Genomic DNA, 15741 nt, shown 5'->3' on the forward strand with positions numbered 1-15741 from the left:
GGCGCATATGTATTTCCCTACAGCGCCGATCACCGCTCGTGTGAGATAAGCATTAGGGAAACAACCCCCGTACAGGCGCGGTCGTAAAAGGGCTGCAACATAGAATGTTTATGTAACAGATAGGCAGCATAGAATTTCCTTACAGCACCGATCGTCGCCTGGGTGAGATAAGTGCACCAGGCATATGGCACCACAGCGGTAGGAATAGGACTTAGAAGGGCACATGTAGGCACCGATGCATTAGACATCCGGTCGTAAAATTGAGAATTTTCGTCTCTAAGAATTGAATGATTGTAACGACGGCAATGCAAGCCGCCGAGAAACGAAACCCTACGTGGGAATCCTAGAAGGCATCCTTTCTCTTTTACTCTTTAGGCTTAAGTTAAATTGTTAATCCAAAATCATGTATAAAAGAACCTTCCCGAAATACAAGAATTTGAGTATTGTTTTAACCATCAAACGGAACGGATCCCTTTCTTTTCGAGAACACTCCCTCCTATCGGTAAGTTAACATTCCGAGGTCTCCCACTGCCAAGTACTGGACTGTACAGCTTGGTCGTCTGGAGACTTAGAAAAGTTTAACTGGTAAAACACTTGGCGAAATCTTCACTTGCCAATGCTTCCCACCGTCAGGTACTGGACTGTACAGCCTGCCGGTCTGGAAGCAGAACACAAGTGTTGAGTTCTCGTAAGAGCCAAGTCATCTCAGACGTCAATTTCCCACCACCAGGTACTGGACTGTACAGCCTGGTCGTCTGGAAATTTGACTAAGTGCATGACTTAGCTTGTAGATCTCCAACTAGCCTATGATTCCTACTATCAGGTACTGGACTGTACAGCCTGCCAGTCTGGAATCAGAAAACTAGTGTCAGATCTCGACGAAGCCAACAGTTACCACAAACATTGGATTTCCCACTGCCAGGTACTGGACTGTACAGCCTGGCCGTCTGGAATTCCGATCAAGTGCGTAGCTTGACTCCCCCTTACAAGCAAACAGCGTCTTGAGCCGTCAACTCGACGGAACAAGACCCTGTTAGAAGAAGCGAAGGGCGCTGCTTAGACTTTCCACTGTCAGGTACTGGAATGTACAGCCTGACCGTCTGAAAGTCGACAGCACACCACCCGTAGCTTACGTTCGTGATTTGGCCGTCCGAACCGCGATCTGGACTTCGCGCAGCTACGCGGATTTGGACCCCAAATTAACAATGTTCGTCGAACTGCTTGACTGGTGTGTACGTAGCATAACGAGAAAGTCTTTGCCTACCATGAAGGAAAGATCGTTTTGGGGGTTTGTTATTGAATGGTTCAAGTGCAAAGCCAACAAAAATCACTAGCCACCGTATGCTCAAGTGGAAAGCGATTTGCATCTTATTTATCTTCTCCCTTCTCTGGAGTCTCTTGTCAAGTTTTACTTCTATGTACCATATTTAAAAATGAATGAACAGAGAAGTTAGCCCATTTGCCGAGTTTCACAAGCGATGGAAGTGGGGTTACAATACAAAAATAAAGTGTGAGGATTATGCCAGCCGTTGCCGAATGCAACCAGCAGCCGGGATGTTTTGTAAAAAATGGGTCCGTTCAGACGGTACGACGAGGCGCTTGCTTAATCTTCTGCGACACTACAGTTCATGACAAGGTGAACTAATATCCAAGACACAATTTTGAAGCGTTTTTCGAAAGAAATTAATATTTTCACCGCTTTCATTCCGGGTAACTGGTGAAAATTTGATCTTCGTCTATTTTGTTTCGTTTGACAGAAGTTTAATGTTTATACTAGAACAGTGCTGCCAAACATTTTACCAGTAATTTTTCAAGCACAAAACGTGGCACGTTGTGGCACACCATGGCACAAATATTTGAACGAACATTATTTGAATTGTGCTCAGCGACCCTCCCCTTGGCTATATATGCTTGTAAAGAACACAGCCCTAAAAGTTGACTTAAAGTGGAAAAGGGCAATTATAAGACCGAATTAATGGTTCATTGCTTTGACATGTTGAAATAAAGCATCAATAATGCATCGCTGCATTCGTAATACTGATTTAGAGTATCGTTGTCTGACAGTTGATAAATAAATGCAACTTTACATCGTTAAAACTGATCTAATGCAATTAGCATTTAGCATGCCGATTTGTGATTGATATATGTGCAATATTGTAATGCTTGGTGTTACTTGGGTAGTGTAGCCAATCGAGCATGACGTCATAATTGCAATCCAAGCAACGAAGCGTCTGACGTCAAATTCGAGTGGTACACTGTGAAAAAGTGGAAAAACACACTTAATCGAAATGACCCAACCAGGCCTGCGCTCGTCTATGGAACCTATAGTGTCTATACTCACCACCGGTAATCTTCCTCTTAAATAAATAGACCAATGCAAACTCTAACTTAACTTCACTTATTTTGACAGTTCACAGAGCTTATTTACAAGGTGTTAGAAGAAAAATCGATGAAGGGAAAATTAAAATTCATATTTGTAGTTAAAAATTGCTGTGATCCGAATATTTTAGAGTTATTCTTTGCATTCAGCATGAAATCAATCGCAATGGACATTTTATTTATTTATTATCAGACTAAGGCCGAAGTGGCCTGTGCTGCACATAAAAGTCTTCTCCATTCAGCTCGGTCCATGGCTGCACGTCGCCAACCACGCAGTCTGCGGAGGGTCCGCAAATCGTCCTCAACCTGAACGATCCACCACAGACAAACAGACGTAACACTGGAGAAATTACCATCGACCATGACTTCAACGATCAATTTGAATTTGATTGATTGTGCGTTTCACAACTAGAGGCGCTAGCATCGAAATCCTTCGAGTTTGACATTTCACATCAGCGCCTCCTGGTGACAATGTCATACGAAATAGTGCTTCGTGTAACATGCTCGCAAGATGGTGATAGAGGAGTTGAGCGATGGATTTTTAATGGATGGAAAATGTTCAAGCTGTTACGTCTGTTTGTCTGTGGATCCACCTTACCCGCTGTGCACCTCGCCTTCTTGTTGCCGTCAGTTCGGTATCGAGAACCATTTTCACCGGATTACTGTCCGCCATTCTGGCTACGTGCCCGGCCCACCGCAGTCTTCCGATTTTCGCGGTGTGAACAATGGATGGTTCTCCCAACAGCTGATGCAACTCGTGGTTCATTCGCCTCCTACACGTAGCGTCCGCCATCTGCACTCCACCATAGATGGTACGCAACACTTTCCTTTAAAAAACTCCCAGTGCGCGTTGGTCCTCCACGAGCATCGTCCAGGTCTCGTGTCCGTAGAGACACCGGTCTTATAAGCGTTTTGTAGATAGTCAGTTTGATACGGCGGCGAACTCTCTTCGATATAGTACGTGCGATTTCCAGCCACTATGCGCCTCCGAATTTCTCTGCTGGTAGAAACCGTGGTGGGTGGCTTACATTGACCTCTCTTGAGCCTCTTCCTATCATGTACTTCGTCTTCGACGTGTTGATGACTAGTCCAATCCGTTTAGCTTCGCTTTTCAGTCTGATGTAGGCTTCCTCCATCCTCTCAAAGTTACGTGCCATGATATCAATGTCGTCGGCGAAACCAAATAACTGGACGGACTTCGTGAAAATCGTACCACTCGTGTCAATCCCTGCCCTTCGTATTACTCCCTCCAAAGCGATGTTGAATAGCAGACACGAAAGACCATCACCTTACCGTAACCCTCTGCGCGTTTCGAAGGGACTCGAGAATGCCCCTGAAACTCGAACTACGCACATCACCCGATCCATCGTCGCCTTGATCAACCGTTTCAGTTTATCCGGAAATCCGTTTTCGTGCATTAGCTGCCATAGCTGGTCCCGATCGATTGTATCATATGCGGCTTTGAAGTCGTTAAATAGATGATGTGTGGGCACGTTGTATTCGCGACATTTCTGCAATACCTGACGTATGGCGAACACCTGATCTGTGGTAGAGTGTTCACCCATAAATCCAGCCTGGTACTGCCCCACGAACTCTCTTGCAAATGGTGTTAATCGGCGGCATAAAATTTGGGAGAGTACCTTGTAGGCGGCGTTCAGCAATGTGATTGCGCGGTAGTTGCTACAATCCCGCTTATCGCCCTTTTTGTAGATGGGACGCACGACACCTTCCATCCACTCCTGCGGCAGAACCTCATCCTCCCAAACCTTGGTAATCACCCAGTGCAGCGCTCTAGCCAGTGCCTCGCACCACCGTGTTTAAACAGCTCTCCTGTTAGTTGGTCAACTCCAGGGGCTTTGTTGTTTTTCAGCCGGCCGATCTCCTCCTGGATTTCCTGGAGATTCAGAGCCGGAAGTCGCATGTCCTGCGCGCGTACTCCTAGGTTCATTACCATACCGCCACCGTTGTCTGCCATATCGCCATTCAGGTGCTCTTCGTAGTGCTGCCGCCACCTTTGGATCACCTCACGCTCGTTCGTAAGAAGGTTCCCGTTTATGTCCTTACACATATCGGGCTGTGGCACGTGGCCCTTACGTGAACGGTTCAACTTCTCATAGAACTTTCGTGCGTTATTAGCGCGGTACAGTTCCTCCGTCTCTTCACGGTCTCGATCTTCCTGCTGGCGCTTTTTCCTCCGGAAAATCGAGTTTTGTCTGTTCCGCGCCCGTTTGTATCGTGCCTCGTTCGCCCTCGTGCGGTGTTGCAGCAATCTCGTCCATGCTGCATTCTTCTCCTCAACTAACTGCTCACATTCGCCGTCATACCAGTCGTTTTTTATCCGGGGGCACCGTGCCTAGTGCAGCGGTTGCGGTGCTTCCAATGGCGGGTCGAACATTCCTCTAGCCATTTTCAAGTGAAGCTGCGTCTAGCAGCCCTTCCGTTGGGAGTGCCACTGCGCGCGCGTAGTCTTGGGCTAGTCTACCGTCTTGTAGCCGTCCAATGTTTAGCCGCGGCGGACGACTCCGACGCGTGTTGATCACCGTCGAGAGTTTTGAGCGCTGCAACGAGGTAGTGGTTGGATTCAATATTCGCACTGCGGTAAGTGCGTACGTTCGTGATGTCGGAGAAGAATTTACCGTCGATTAGAACGTGGTCGATTTGGTTTTCCGTTACTTGATTAGGTGATTTCCATGTGGCCTTGTGGATATTCTTGCGGGGGAAGAAAGTGCTTCGGACTACCATTCTGCGGGAGGCTGCAAAGTTTATGCACCGTTGGCCGTTGTCGTTCGATACGATATGCAGACTATCCGGTCCGATGACCGGTCTATACATTTCCTCCCTCCCTACCTGAGCGTTCATGTCACCGATGACGATTTTGACGTCCCGCAGTGGGCATCCATAGTATGTCTGCTCCAGCTGCGCATAGAACGCTTCTTTCTCGTCGTCGGATCTCCCTTCGAGTGGGCAGTGAACGTTGATGATGCTATAGTTGAAGAAACGGCCTTTTATCATCAGCTTGCACATCCTTGCGTTGATTGGCTGCCACCCAATCACGCGTTGGCGCATCTTGTAGCAACAACCCGGATTGATGTGGATTGCAAAGAAAAAACAAATTATTTTCAATTTCCATATTTTCTGATCTCCCAAAAAGTGTATTTTGATCAGAAAATGGGAAAATGTTCGTCTTTGGTATGTTTCCGTTGGAATATTTTTATACCCATCACGTTTTTCAATCTGACTACCAGATGTCGAAGCGATCGCTGAGTTTCAAATAAATTTGCCTATAGAGGTTTTACAGGTCCCACTGTCAAACCCCACCACATCCTAGGCAGGCGCCACAACTCGCAGATGGCCTGGGAGGGATCGTCAAGCCCTTGGACATAGTCCCTGCTGCACCCAATGGACATCTACATGCGAATAAAATGACGAAACAATTTTATCGGAAGCTAAGTCCCGGAGAAAAAGCTCTGTGAACTGTCAACCTACGTCAACATGCACTGGTCTACACTGCCAAAAATATCTATATAACCCACTCGGAAACGTCTTCTAGAAATCTCCCGTGATATCTCTGAGACAAAAAAATGAGTCTCCTAGATATTTTTGGTCGATTTCTAGAACCTGTCAGACCTCAAATCCGCCTCAAATGCAACAACCGTTTAAACCGGTGTCTACCTCAAATTTTAGACGAGTAGACCGTTTGAACCGGAAGGGATTTGACATATCGATTCTCTTAGATAACGCAGAGATATCTAATAGACAAGGGTACCACAGTTCTTCTAGATTTTTGCTAGATGTGGTAGAGACATGGGTACCTAGTGATTCTTCTTCTTTTTGTTCTTGTTTTTTTTCGGTTTGTTTACTTTGAAAACTATTTAATCATTTTGTTATAAATTTTATTATGAATATCTATTTTATTAGTATTTTTTTTACATTTTTGCGAGAGCTGTTTACTTTGACTGCATGACATCGATGAGGCGCAGCAGACAGAACCCCTCGACGGTAAATAGGCGATGGCGCCGTCGTTCAAACTGGCCACTCCAAGGTACGGCTACGGGAAATTGGCCCATAAGAAGGATCCTATTCGAATGGAAAAAAGGATTATATTAACGGGCTTGAAGAGAATATGCCAGGAAGGACATGGCTATGAATGTAAGTACGTTGACGGCAACAAACCATTGTCGTATACGCTCACAAAGCCAGGCTAGTTGTCGATTCTCATCGTTCGTGAGCCCTTCCGGAGAACATCTAGATTGTTCACATCGGCGTTATTTCACTCAGCATTCCGGTGTCGAAAATCAGCAGCATTCGGGGTATTATTCCGCCACGTATGCTGTCATCAAGCAGGAGCTTCATCGGGTTCTTCTTTCTCTGATGGTTCTCGTTCGTTGACTGGCCATAATTTTTCAAGCATGCAAGCACCCTTCTACAGAGATATCGTCGAGTATTTTGTTCATATTTATCACTACCGTCGAAAGTGTATTAAAATAGCAATTTTCCAAAGAATATCGCGTTATTTTCGAGAAAAAGGTTTTTTTTTCGTCGCGCGCAGCTTCGTTTTCACTGAAAAAACCGGTTGTGAAAAATGCTGATGAGAAAGCGCGCGCAAGACGGCTTAACCGATCCGACTGCCGCTATGGTGTGTGAATGTGTGAGAAACCGGGTAAACCGTAAACAAACAAATACACTCGCAAAATTCGTTGGTCGAAATGCACTTGGTTCGTGTTTAAGATGAAGATGAAGCTCGACTAGGGTGGTTTGCGTCTTATTGAGGTAGATTCCTGGTCGCTGTTAGATATGGTTCCAAGTGGGAAGATATATGTGTCGCCGTTATAAATTTTTGCAATAGCTCCACCCGAATAAAAAATATTATAGAAAAACAATACAATTTATTGTATCATCACTATACAACACAATAAATTTACAATAGATTTTATTGTAGATGAAATAATAGAAATACATTAGAATGTATTGTTATGAACCATTCATTAAATTGTAAATGAAGTTTTTGCATTAGAACGTACGGGTTGTTAAGTATCGTAACTATACAAAATCTGAGATTTTTCATACATTTTTTTTGTCAAACAATAGAGTGTATCGTAAATATATTGGTGAAATATCCAAAGAAAACCGTTCAAATTACATTAGATTGAATTGTATTTTTATAGTAAAACAATACGATATTGGATTTCTTATTATGACGGCTTTACCGTTCAACAATGAAATTTGAAGAAAAATAATGCATATTTGCGGCAATGGGATAAATATTGTTATATTGCTTATATGCAATTTGAACGATATTTTCAGAAGTTATCAATGATTAAAATTTATGCACTAAATGTTCTAAAAACAATTGGAAGTATTGTTACATTAGAGAACTATGTTGACGTATTATATCCACGGTGTTGATACAATATAGACAACCATCAAGAAACAATATATCCTATTGTATACCGTAGAGAGGATGGCAATTCAATTGTTTACACTGTTAAGCCTATGGTACACTTTTATCCGGGCACCCTAATATAATCGATATAGAACCACACATAAATTAAATAATTGCTAATTCGAGACCACACATAATGTTTATTTGGATATACATTTTATTAGCAGTTCGCGTGGAGAATGGTTATGTGCTCGCTGATGTACATCATAAGTTAAATCTATGGATTTTTGCCAATAAATATGTGTGGATTTTTAGGCTGTGAACCATTCCACCGATTCGTTTAACTTTTAGTTAAAATTTGACAGTTCGATGGTTATTTCGTCGTGGTTAAAAATAACCCTGCTCCGGAGCATGGTTAGATTTGACAGCTCGATAGTTAAATATTGGTCGCGAGAAAATTGGCGCCAAATCCATTTTGTTCCAAATAACTATCAATCTGTCAATACTCAAATGGGTCGGCTTCGGGCTAAAATTTTAACCACGATGGGAAAATAACCATCGCAATGTCAAATTTTAACTAAAAGTTAAACGAATCGGTGGAATGGTTCACAGCCTTAGTAGTGTATATAGGGTAAATCACTACTTGGGCCTATGGACCCGATTCCCGGCTCACTGCACAGAAAACTAAAGATTTATACTTTTTGGAACCCGTAGGCTTATGATTGTTAATTTTAAAAAAGTCTCCCGTTTATTTCGCACAATACTCAATATTTTTAAATTATTTATTTCACTCCTAATTGGTCCAATTATAGAAAACAAAAATGTAGATCTCGAACATTCGCTCTCCGTTGCTGCACCACTGAGCCGAAGTGAATCTTTCCACTTTTACAAAACGGTATTTTCATATAAACACCTACCTGGAAATCGCCACAGTACTCGATACAATCATTGGTTGAAGCTGTTAATCACCACACAATAATTCTAAACTCACGCACTTTCATCTTTTCTAGTTGTTCGTTTCACAAGAACTAATATAAACATATTAGAATACATTTCAAAATGTATCCTCAAACCAAACAAAAATTCACCTCGGCATAAGAACTTCTAGCCGCACCGTGTTGCTGAAAAGACCAGGATTTTTTTTAGTATGAAAAATCCTTCATCGTTTATAGTAAAACTATCTAATACGTTGACGCTATCATGTTATTTATAATTCTCTCGATTACAAAAAGTGAAAAAAATATAGTTTTTAAGCGTTTGGAAGTAATTTGAATGAGCGAATATATCTTTTCAACCAAATAAACATTATTATAAATAATAACATCTGGCATCATGTCGACGTTGAACGTGCATATTTTTGTTTACGTCGCATTTTCTACCGTCCCGAGCCGAGAGAGAATGAGAGTAAGATGTTGAGAGATTGAGCGAAATTTTGCTTAGGCCGGGAACTAGTTTGGAAGTGGGCCGGATTTGAAATCGTTATGACTGAAATTAGTGCTGGACATCGTTTATTTAAATCAAATAAAAGCCTTTTCAAACGATGTTTACCAAGAAAAGCTATTTTTAAGCAGAAGTGAACCCCATTGCAGTATTGCACGGCCCACGAAATTGAGGAAAAAATGCTTCCTGTCATAAATATCAATTAAATAATGCAGTCGTATGCTTGTTAGGCCGGGAATGGGGTAAGAAACCCTATACGGGTGAAAAATCTAAAAAAACAAAATTAGAATTTTATCAGTGTAATACAAGTGAAAACCCGTTGGTAACGCGAAGTGGTAACCGTACTTCAAAATTGACACATTTTAACGCGTCGCCTTGAAACCGTCGATGGAGCTCATCTCGGCTTTCGTGTGTTCTGTCAAGTCGTCTAAAGAGGAAAGCAAATTCATAAGCTATTCGGCAGAAAACTTTCATTTTTCCAGTTTGTCAGCAAATTTAACTTTTTGTGCAACATTTTCGGATCCAAAGGGCTAGTGGTCGGCGGGTAGTAAGCTCAGTACAAGACAGCATCCGGTGCCGAAATGAAGCGATTGTCGTCGGTTTCCTGTGGCCTGATTGCCGTGTTTTCCAGCAGACGGAGGCAATTATTTCCGCCTGCGCCGAACATGCAAAGTGTCTCAGGATGAAATGCAGGGCAATCAGATCGTAGCCGGCAGTACAGGTCACGTGCACGGACGATAAATTATGTGGTAGGACGCGTTATTCGCGGGTTTCAGATTTCAGTATGGATGGTTCTTAAGTGTTTTGCTTGTGGTTCGTGACAGCAAGGGCCATAATGTCCCAGAAAGATGACATCAGTAAGGCAAATTTACTTTTACGTCGGAGATGTACGACACGTTTGAGATTTGTTTTGTCTGCAGGTTCCACCAAGTGAGTATTACGGATTATGATAGTGAGAGAAAGCAAATTCATATTTAAATTTACTTTATAATTTTGATATGTTTTACCAATATCAAGTTTGATGGTTTTTGTTAGATATTTACTCAAAGTAAATAAAATAAAATATACTTACTTGTATGGAGCTCCATAGAAAAGTGATGGTTTTATAATTATTTCCAACTAAAATGTGCCTTTTCAGTAAACGTGTATACAAAAAAACATCATCAATTGGAAATTTAGATCATTTTTGGCTAATAGTCAAATATGTTCTCAGTCTAAAAGCTAGAAATCGAGATTTGGTCCTCAAACATGACAATTTTGTATGAAAATCGTTAAAATTAGTTCCGGTGTGTAATAATTTGATATTAAACTACTTGTATTGGTAATTTTACAGCGTATTCAACTTGGCATGGAATTTAACTATTTGTTTGTTTGACGGATACGTATTTCGACCTTAACAGTAAGGCCGTCTTTAATGCCTCGTACTTGACTCGACTTGAAAATTTGCATAAAACTGTAAACTAACAACATTGGAAGTTTTTTTTTCACCATTAGTATCATGTTATTGGACCAATTTTTTAAAGAGTGTTAAATAATTTCAGCTCATCGCGGCATTGAACAGGACGTCGCCCTGGACATCAAAAAGATTATTGAAAGAGTTACGAAGGTGATGCTTTTTCGATTACGAATTCAAGTATCTACTTCTAGCAGCGCATTCGAGATGTTTATCTAGTTTCTTCTTTTCTTCCGTTGGCATTGGGTGGTCGTTCATTATCAAACATGAACTTGATGATAAACGAATGGTGTATTGCCGTTGCTGTAACTTCGTTACAGTTCATGAGTGCATGTTAGATTAGTTCTATTAGTGGTGAATGATATGCTTGTTTTCTAGCCCATTCCATGTGTACTTCTTTTACGTTGCTATTTTGTGATTGAGTATCATTTCTTTTAATATTTTTTGAAAGACACTGTTACAAGATATTACTTACGACTGAGTTCGTGTCAAGGCGGTACAGATACTAATTACCTGTTTTTAACTTGTGTACCCCTTGTGATAAATAAGGGCATTTGCGACTGTTTAAAACTAGAACAGAATAACATTTAAGAAACGTCCATAAATTTCGTCAGGTTTTTGATCAGGGAAGTAAGCAGAAAACTTGCCAAAAGAAGCCTCAAAATTTGCCAATTTTAACACAATGAATGGTTTTTTTTAATGCTTCAACAAATTTATGATAACCATCAGATTGCTAATTGATGAGAGAATTATACTGAATGAATGATACTTACATCAAGTCGCTTCAACAAGTTTTTGAGGGTGCGTAATTTTCATGGAATGGTTGTGCTAATTAATTCATGATTCATTACCCTCTTCATGCTATACTCTGCCGTTCTGCATAATTGTCCCATGTTACCTTTGATGAAAAATCAAAACTCAGATTGTCCCACCAATTTCAGAATTGATTGGATCTTGAAATTTAACAAATATTTTGATGTTATTAGCGTAGGCAACATTTTCCAGGACATAAAACAGATCACTACTTATTTAAACGGTTTTATCTCACTTATCATCAAACAACAACTTCATGTTTCAGTGGGACAAATTGACTCGAGTTTGAGATTTTCATTAAAGGTAACATGGACAATTCATAAGAACGGCAGTATATTTCATCTGCAACGCAGCACTTTATCTTTCAAAGTTAATGCGTATTGGTTCTTTACCAAACAATGTCAAGGTGTCGTGTCCGTGTCAATCGAAGGTCTGGTATGGTTCAGGCTTCAGAGTAAGTACATTCACGATGCGTTTCCGAATTTCAATGTTAGATTCGTTTTCGGCGGTTAAAAGTAAAGCCTAATGTGAATGCAATATAATCTATTTGAATCTAAAAGTAAAAGAGTGGCGAAGCAGTAAGGTAGAAGATTTCGGTATATAAGGTTAGAAGGCTGATGAAGATCAACGTGCACATGAATCGCACAATCACACAGGAACGCTTCCAGCTAGGCAGATTTATCAAATTTCGCCTTTAGTATAGCGATCCTCTAGTCGTACGTCGGCTTCAGACTAGACCTGTGCGCCTTTAATCGGCGGCGGCGCGTGTGCTCACTTTTGCACCGGCGGCGGCGTCACGGCGGCCGCCTTGGCTTTATCGGCGGCGGCGGCGGCGGCGGAACCGGCGTGGATGAAAAATCAATGGCAAAAATCAATTTTAACGCAGATTTTTAATTCACGTGGTTTTGATTCACACCTTACGAATCGCCCGTATAAAATCGACTTCACTGGATTAAAATTGAAATATTCTATGTTTGTCGATCATCAAACAGCACATTCCATAGTAAATACAGCGACATTAATAAGTACCTGATCAAAGTTATTTAAATTAAAAATCAAATTTAACAACGAATCCTTCACTTTTCCCGTATCCAGCAGTATTGAGAATTAGACTTCGGGTATCTAGGATTTTATTTTTTCCAAAAGTTTTCCCAATTCAGGATTTTGTTAAACTCAGTCGATTTACTTTTCAATATATCTAAATTCAGAAAATTCTAACTACTATTCTTTGAGTTACATATACAATTAGAGTGTTTGAGCGGCTGCTATCTGTATATTTAGAGAATTTGCAGTGCTACTTCATCTGCTGTGCTTTTAGATCCTGGAAGGGCATTCACGATGGAGTCCACTAATGCCAACCACAATGGACAGTTTACTCCCCACCTCGCGTTTTGTATGCACAAATCTCAACAGATGATCAACATAACTAAAATGAGCGCTGAATAAGACTTGAGCGATGACCTACCTGAATATTTTTTCTTAAAAGTTAAAATATGCTAAAAAGTTCTTCGTGGAGTTCCTGAAGGATTTCGGAGGAAACTACAATTTTTCTAAGTTTCTTAGAAATTCGTAAAACCCTATAAGAAATTCTGCGGAACTCATGAAGGCATTTGTTCAAAATTAAGTTTTCGTTGGGAAATTCCGTAAAACCACAGGTAAAACCGTAGAAGTGGTTCTCACACAGGTACATGTACCCGGATACCTTCACTGGCCCTAGGGGTATTCGGGCAAAATGCATAATGCGGACGTATTTCAATTCTAATCGGAGCTTATTGAAAAGTTTTGATAATTGTGTATATTTTTTTCAAACTTTGTCTTGTACATAATATGCATGACGATCAGTAAATCAAAGCCAATTGAACCCTGCCCTCCTCAACCAGAACAGCGTATGAAGGACAAAAGCAAATTTAAAAAATATTTTTTGCAGTCTACCTGATCTAAACAAAATGTTGACAAATATTTAGAAACATGGTTTTGAACTAAAATCTAGAATCTGAAGTTAGAGCCTCCGTTTGAGAGGCATGAAACTTTTTTGAAAAGCTCGGTTGCTGTGGCAAGAGAATAATAAGCATTCTTCTACGCTTCTTGGAAGCCTTCTTTACAACGATCAATGCCTCCTTTCAAGATGTTCAGAGCCTTCCCAGTCACAACAAGATTGTATATAATGCCGAATAAGATGCTAAAGTGGAGCGATATAGGCACTTCCCAACAGTACGTATATCGTCTCCACTTAGCATCTTCTACATCATATATGATTTGTGCTGGGTTCTTCAAAGGTTCTGCAAGCCTCGTTTCAAGAGGCCTTTGTCTTCTTCAAGAGACCCGGATGCCTCGTTTTAAGAGTTTCGGAAGCCTTCTTTCAAAATCTCTGAAGGATCCTTTCAAGAGGATCAGCCTTTTCAAAAACTTGAAAGCCTTCATTCAAGAGGCTCGAAAGTTTTTTCAAAGCCTCTTTCAAGAGGCTCGAAGCCTCCATTGAAGAGGCTCGAAGCCTCCTCTCTGAAGCTCGAAAACCTTCTCAAAAAAGCCTCCTTCAAGAGGCCTGGAAGCCTCGTTTTAAGCAGTCCGGAAAAATTGGTAGTAGCTTATGTGCAACATGGCCTACTTTCAAGAGCCTCGATCTCCCTTTAAGAGCAACTTCTAAGTGGGTTGGAAGCATTCTGCCAAGTGGGTTAAGCACCTTGTCAAAGCCACATTCAAGATGCTCGAAAGCCTCTTTACAAGGGGCTCAGAAGCCTCTTATCAAGAGGTGCGGAAGCATACTTTTAGAAGCTCCTTTCAAGAGGCTCAGAAGCATCCTTTTACGAGGGCTAGAAGCTTTCTTTCGAACAGCTCAGAAGGCTCTTTTAAAGGCTCAAAGCCTTTTTAAGTGAATCAAGCTTCCTTCAAGAGGCTCGGAATTCTTCTTCAAGAAGCTTGGAAGCATACTTTCAAGAGGCTCAGAAGCGTCCTTTCAAGATGCAAAAGAAGCCTCCTTTAAGAAGGTTACAAGCTGGAAGGCTCTTTAAGATGCTCAAGCCAACCTTCAAGAAGCTCGTAATTCTTCTTTCAAGAGGCTTGAAGCATACTTAAGAGGCTCAGAAGCGTCCTTTCAAGATGCAAAAGAATCATCTTTTTAAGCGGCTAGAAAGCGTGTCTACAAGAGGCTTAGGAGCGTATTATCAAGAGCTGCAAAAGTGCAAAATGCAAAAGTTTGAAGGGGTACCACTCAAGAAAAAGGTTGAGAACCGCTGCCGTAGAATATTATTTCAGGATTTCATTCTAAAATTAGTTTCGAAAGAGTATAAATAGTTCCGAAATAATTCCTAAAACAATCTCCGAAGAAATTGCTGGAAAAAAATCTTCGAAGAGGTTCAGAAAGCACCGATTTCAAAAATAGTTTACATTAGGGAACTGAAGGAATTGCCGCAGAAAAATCAGAAAGAATCGTTTCAGTAAATTTCGAAAAATGTTCTGGAATTTTAGAAGAATTTCGAATGGTTCCCAAAAGCAATTTCGAAGAAATTTCTTTGAATTAATTTCTAGTGATTCCCGAAAAAGCAAAAGAAATGGACAATGTTGTGACGGAATTATTGAGGAAATGTCCAAGAACTTCTTTCTAAAGTTACAAAGAATTTTCAAAGGATTACCCGTAGAAATTCCCAATGAATTGTTTAAGGTAGCTCTGAAAGTATTCCTATGGAATTTCAGGAAAGTTGTCAAAGAACTTGCTAAGGAACCCTAGAGAATTTCTATAAAATTCCCAATTTTTATTCTAAAAATCCGAAGGAATTCCTAAAATAATCCTCCGTATTAATTTCCGAAGAAATTCCTAAGCAAACTTTCAATGACTAAACATATTTCGAAGAATCTGTAAATGAATTCCTGGAGAATTTTGGAGGAATTCTAAAATATTTTCCGTCGATATTTCAAAAGGAATTTGCGAATGATTTTCGGAAGGTATATCCAAAATAATTCCAAAAGGATTTTAAGAAGCAATTTCTTAAAATTTCCTAAAATAAAGAATTTCTAAAAGAACGAACCTTAACGAATTTCCTAAGGTTTTCTCAAACAAAGGAATAAGTGGAGGAACTTCTGACAATCCGAAATAAATTTTAAGAAATATCTTGAAGAATTTCGAATATTTTCTGGAATTCGTTTACGGAGGAAGTTTTGTAGAACTTTTGAGGCAATTTCTTAGGAATTCCTGGACAATCTTCAAAGGAATCTCTAGAGAAATTGCGAATAAATCTGAGAAAAATTCAAAGGAATTCTTGGAAGCAATACGTAACTA

This window comes from Armigeres subalbatus, chromosome 2 (assembly GCF_024139115.2).
Source record: "Armigeres subalbatus isolate Guangzhou_Male chromosome 2, GZ_Asu_2, whole genome shotgun sequence".
NCBI lineage: Eukaryota > Metazoa > Arthropoda > Insecta > Diptera > Culicidae > Armigeres > Armigeres subalbatus.